Raw genomic sequence first — 6,554 nt, forward strand, 5'->3', positions numbered from 1 at the left:
CTAGCATATGTAAAAAATGCACCTGTAAAAGGGTTCATTTATATGAAAAATAGGCATGTAGTCATTAAAGCTTATTCAGATGTAGGCAATGCATAGGATAGAGGAGATAGAAAGCCAATTTCGGGATACTGCACTTATGTGGGTGGAGATATAGTTATTTGGAGAAGAAGCAGAATATAGTGTCTAGATCTAGTGCAAAAGCAAAGTATAGTGCCATGACAACTATGACTTGTGAGATGATGTGGACGAGAACTTATATGACAAAGCTTGGTTAAATTTATCCAGACAACTTCCTATGCATTGTGACAATTAGACAACACTTTATATTGCTAGCAATCCAATATTTCATGAAATGATCAAACATATCATCTCAGAAGCCATAGTTTCCATGGCGCTATACTCTGCTTTTGCACTTAGATCTAGACATGGATTATCATTTTGTCAGAGATGATATGTTGGGAAAGAAGATATGTACATCATAAACTCCATTTGAGCATATCTTTACCAAAGCTCTTTCTTCTAGTGTTTCTATATCTACGGATTGCAAGCAAAGCCATTCGCTCCTTGAGGTATAAGCTACGTAGATGACTAGGTACTATATCTACGCGCGTGAGTAGGTATGGGAGATATGTGTATGTACCTAGTATATAGTTAGATAGAGGATAGAGAGAGAGAGAGAGAGAGAGAGAGATATTAATGAGTATCCTTGTCATAGGAGGGGATTTCCTCCTTGACGCTTATGTGGCACAATCCCCACCATCCTCATAAAGTAGGAGAGTGTGTGAGTTGGTGGGGATTTGTGCCTACTTTATGAGGATTGTGGGGATTGTGCCACATAGGCGACAATGAGGGAAATCTCCTCCTATGACAAGGATACCCATTAATCTCATACACACACACACACATTCTAAGATCAAAAGTGAATAATATATTAAGCTCAGGAACGGGAAGAAAATGAGCAAAGAAAAGTAATCATGTATATGCAATACAGAAGTGCACTGAAAAGGTCTACAGAAGGCAAAATCATTTGACAAGGTTCACTGAATGCAATAAACCAGGAATGAGCAGCCTGCAAGCTCCAAGTAAAGGATAGCATTACTATCGTATTCAGAAGATACTGATTAGGTAATACTTTACATTTTGAAGGACCAACTCTTCTTAGTTTAAGAGACATCCAAGGCCAGTAGAAATTACTTCTCTATTCTACTTCCAGCTCGGTTAATTAATGGTGAAACCATACTCCCACTTACAAAGAGAGAGTAATAGTACCATGTAGGCTATAAAAACAATCAAAATACCTTTACAGGGAAAATATCTGAAAAACCAGGAATTACCAATTATTTGATGTTCCATTCACAAAAGCATACCATACTTCATTACTACAGCAACAGGAGGTGTAAATTGATCATTACTTCATGCATATAAGAAGGAAGCGTAAGTTCAGTAAAGTCTATGAGCAGTGTACTATAATTCCAGGGCTGAAAGTGGATGTAACAAAATATATGGGGTTTGCCATTAATCAGCAAAAGATTTATTCAACTTGAATACTCTCTGGAAAACAGCACAGAAGCTTCAGATACAGTAATAGACAAAATACCGAATCTAGCTATCTCAATTAGGTCAAAGATGCAGCAGCTCCTGTATTTTCTAGATGAGATGCAGTGTCCTGGTTCACATGAGAATTTTCTAAATTCCACATGGGATACAAAATAAAACGAGATTCTACGTGGAACCACTAACCAGGTTATTCAACACAAGAAGGAAATATATTTATAGCCCTTTAATCAAAAGAGCAGCTTTAAGAAGTCAGTCGTTTGGATAGGGCTAGATAAGCTGTACTAAACATATTTTCTATCTCTTAGCATAAGTTAGGTTCTTCAGATAGTCTTTTCTTTTGTTGAGGATTCAATGTATGACTGACATTAGCATACAATCTTCTTAACCAGCAAAGTAAAAAAAAAAATCAACCATCTCTTGATAAATGTCTTATATTTTCATAATTCAATGACTCACATGTTAATACATTCATATTCGCCAGAAAAGTAGACATCTGTAAGTTATATATGAAGGTAGGTACATAGTTATATCATAAAGATACAAAACTACAACAGTTTTGAAATATGCTAGAATTATAACTAGTTTATCCTGACACATAAGTATTACGCTATTATAATTATTAAGCTTTCATTTGGATTCACTACATGAGCTAAATAAACAGTAGGGATTGGGAATAATAGAAACCCAATATTGCTATTAGAATTTAGAACTATAACTCTTTTTAAGCATCACACTTTTATTTGGAAGTAGTTGTTCAGAACTAAAATTAAGATCCAGGACCATGATATCACACTTTTAAGAGGTGTTAAGCTTAAGAAGGGCCACCAGCAACTACGTATGAAGGCTCTCCTACCATGAATCGTCTGTTTTATTTTCTTTCTGCGTTGTAGTAAATGATAGAAGTTATTTGACTTGGTCTGCAAGCATCGCAACCACTGTACTGCATAGTTCATTATCGTTGATAGAAACCATCAGAAGCACATAACTTGTTCAAACTCCTACGTATCTTCTTTCACAACTCACGCTTGCAAGTGCTTTCTCTTTGTTCGCTGCTCATTCTCTCTTAAAAGACGATGGAAAGGGCACAACTCTGCAAAACGGGCCATCACTTGCTAGAATATTGGCTAGACACAGACTCATAACTTCCTACAGGCAGAGTTCGCACTTCGCTGGCATAAAACTGGACAGAGGACTACCTATCATCTGCTATAGCACCAATCATTGATGGAAAAAAAGTAACAGGGTTTATTCTTTGCTTATTTCCTTCCTTATTCCTTCCTTATTTCCTTCCTTTTCTTTTTCTTTGATCTCAAGATTCCAATCATGTTTGAATAATAATAATAATAATAACAATAAAAGAGAAATGATCCTGTGACGAACCGGGTGAATATAGGAACCTTATCAGCTAACAGCTAGGAGGAGTGTAGGTTTAAAGAAAATAAACCAGCGTCTCTAACTTGAAACACATCATCCTAAATTTAGAAGCATGTCCATATAACTTGAATCCAGACGGACACATGAATAATGCTTCCTATATTCCTAGTTATGGTCTAAGCCCAACTTCCGGATTCAATTTAAGTTTAATCCCGCAAAATTTGCCGATGGCACAAGATATACTGGTCAAAGCAACAAAATTCACTCCCCGTTGTAGACGTCAAAAAAATACCGAAAGATATCCAAATACAGCTCAAGAAGGAATTCATCCAAAAAGTCAGAAAAAATGACATAGACCGTCTCGCACGCGAGACAGACTTTGCTGTCTCGCACGCGAGACAGCGTTTGCTGTCTCGCACGCGAGACAGCGTTTAAAGGCTCAGAAACTGTTTTATAAACCGCCGACACGTGGCCATTAACTGTCAAAGAACATGGGGAACGTCGTGGGCGAGAATCACGTGAATAACTACCAAAATAACGGAGTTTGAAAACGTGGGAAGGCAGTTACAACGAAAACTGCGAGAAAGTTACTGTTCCCGAGACAGTATTTACTGTCTCACGGGCCGAGACAGTCTTTACTGTCTCGGAACCTGAGACAGTCTTTACTGTCTCGGCCATCGAGATAGTAAACACTGTCTCGGAAGCACTGTTCATCCTAGAGGCTATAAATACCCTCCGAGATCGATTTTTTTTAGGGGGGCGGATCAGAGAGCATCCACAGGCTGATTTCAGAGTAGAGAGGGCAGAGTACTCGAGCTTTGAGCAATTCCTTGAGATTCAGGCTTTGACTTGATTTCAAGAAGAACGACTATCTTACCTTGATAAGATATCGTTTCAAGTTCTCACTTCGATAAACGAAGTCAGAATCATAAACCGCCAACGGTCTCGCTGTCGAGACCGTCGTGTCGCAGCCAACCATCAAGATCCCGGTTGAATCAACGGTCGAGTACGAGTTCGACCAAGCGAAGTTTGAGGAGTATTTATCATCCTCATCTGTAAAGTCTTCCTCGCCTCGCAAATGCAGGAAGATTTCATCTTTGTTGAAGTTGTCAAACACTACAGATGAAGACTCTCGCTTAATTGTTGCTGAGGATCCTACTCGCAACCTCTCTGCTCATAATGACTCTTCTTCAATTAAGGAGTCATTAAATCAAAGCCCGCCGGTATTGACGAAAAGAGCTCGTCAGAGACAACGCCGACGCCAACGCCGCGCTCGCCAAATGGCTAAGGCCTTGGAACAACCCGACGGAGTTCGTTATCATGCGGACTTAGAGTCGAGGAGGCATCGAGTGGTTCAGTTGTCTCAACGACCAATCACTCATGTCTCTGCTAAACTCATGACGGAGGAATGGACTATTGTCAAAAGGGCTCGTTCGACCCTCAAAGAACGTATACAAAAACGTCGTGCAAACGCTGCTCATGCCCGTGCTCTCTTACAACAAAGACGAGAAAGGAAGAAGGAAACGGTGGCCAAAGAACCACCGAAACTCTGCCAAGTTTGGATTCCAAAGTCTGGAGTTGTGAAAAATCAGCATACGGAGCCTGTTAAGACTCCACACCCGCAATGGGGTGGTTATAAACGTATGACTCTTGACATAACCTTGGATCGCTCAGAGGCGACGATAAGTCATCCTGAGTATGTTAACAAGGTTCAAACACAAAAACAGAAGATAGGTTGCTCTAGTCACCATGCTGACGAGTTGTACTATCAAACTAAAGGTGGAAACAAATCACATAAAAGGATTGTTCGAGAAACGAATCGTCATTGTGTATGTGAAAAACTTATCAAAGCAGTGTTGTCCAAATGCAGCTACTTTAAAGCCATTCCGCCGAAAGTTTCTGTGTTCCAGAGACTTTCTACTGAAATGTCGAAGAAGCCTAAGCCGAGACATTTCCGCAAAAGAAAATCAGCTGCCAAAGATGATGAATTCCCTGAAGTCACCATCAACGTGGCTGATAAAAGAAAATCTAAGCAGCATTCAAGTGACTCAAATCCCGACTTTTCCCCGAGAGGAAAAGTCAATCCAAGAATTGCTCAAAGGATGTCTCGACTCCAATTAGGAGCCATCAGACGCAGAGATTACAAGAGAATGCAAGAAGGAATGTCCTCGGAGGATGAATTCTCGGACACTTGTTCTGTAATCGCTTCTGATGATACAATGTCTAGCACGGGACAAACCAGAGAAGTACTCACGATCACCTCTGATCAATTTGCTCAAATGCTTCAAGAAACTCTAGCGAAGCAACGTGAAGAAATTAGAGCTGAGATGAAGACAGAGATGGAGTTAGCTATCCAACAAATGAGAGAATTGCTAACTCAACGGCCTCAACCTCCTGAGTCCAGTCAGCGAGCTGAATCCAGACGCCACACTCAGAATGTTGTAGATGACAGTGATCCAGAAGTGGATAAAGTCATTATGACTGATACACCTCCCAATAACAATAATAATAACGATATTGGGGGTGGTTCAATGGTACCTCTTACAGGGGATGGTCTAACTCATTCTCCTCAACGTCCTTCGAATGAAGACATAGACGATGACGAGAAAATGAAAGAGCTTGAAAACAAAATCAACGCTTTGATGACGGCTCAAGAAGTAAAAAAGACGGGTATTCCATGTCCCTATCCAAGAGAATGGAATTCAATACCGTACCCAGCAAAATTCAACATGATTAACTTTACACCGTTTGACGGGAAGCGCTCGCCTACTCAGCACTTGATTTATTTCAGGTCTCATTTGGACATGATCTCTAGAAATGAGGCTTTAATGATCCGGTCATTCGTTGGCACCCTTCGTGGGCCCGCCTTCGATTGGTACCGACGCCTCAAGCCATGGAGCATCAATTGCTGGAATGACATGGAAAGTTTGTTCCTCAGCAATTTCTTCGATGATGACACCGAAGTGTCGATCGGAACCCTTCTAGATGAGAAGCAAAAAGACGGAGAGTCAGTCGATAATTTTGTCAAGCGCTTCCGTAACAAAGCAATGAATTGCAGAGATCCTGTTACAGAGGAGTTCATCTTGCAAACATGCCATAATAATCTCTCTATCGATGTCCTGAAAGCCCTGGGGGTTGTACCATCCAAAACTTGGAATGATTTAAAAATACGAGGTGAACAAACTGAACACTTTCTTAAAAGAAAGAAAGTGAGAGAAGTCGACCGACGACATCTGCAATCACTGGGAACGCGACTCTCGATCCGAGGTTCCAAAAGGAGTATTCTTTCGAAGATGATGAAGCTCCAGCCATCTTGAAATACCTCCTCGCCAACGATAAGATCGAGCTACCACCTATTAAAGATCAGGAGGGAGCTAAAAGGATTACGGATCCAAACTACTGTGCGTACCACAGAAGGATTCTTCATCCCACTGAGATTTGCTTCGGACTCAAAAATAAAATCCAAGCATTAATTGACTCCGGCGTCATAACGACGAAACAAGCCAAGTAAGGACGACTCATACTCCATTGGGTACACGAGTATAAACTGTTTTTCCTCACTCCAAAAAGTATATGAGTATAAACTGCTCCTCGACACTCCAATAGGTATATGAGTCTAAACT

The sequence above is a fragment of the Asparagus officinalis genome, chromosome 4, assembly GCF_001876935.1.
Source record: "Asparagus officinalis chromosome 4, Aspof.V1, whole genome shotgun sequence".
Lineage (NCBI taxonomy): Eukaryota > Viridiplantae > Streptophyta > Magnoliopsida > Asparagales > Asparagaceae > Asparagus > Asparagus officinalis.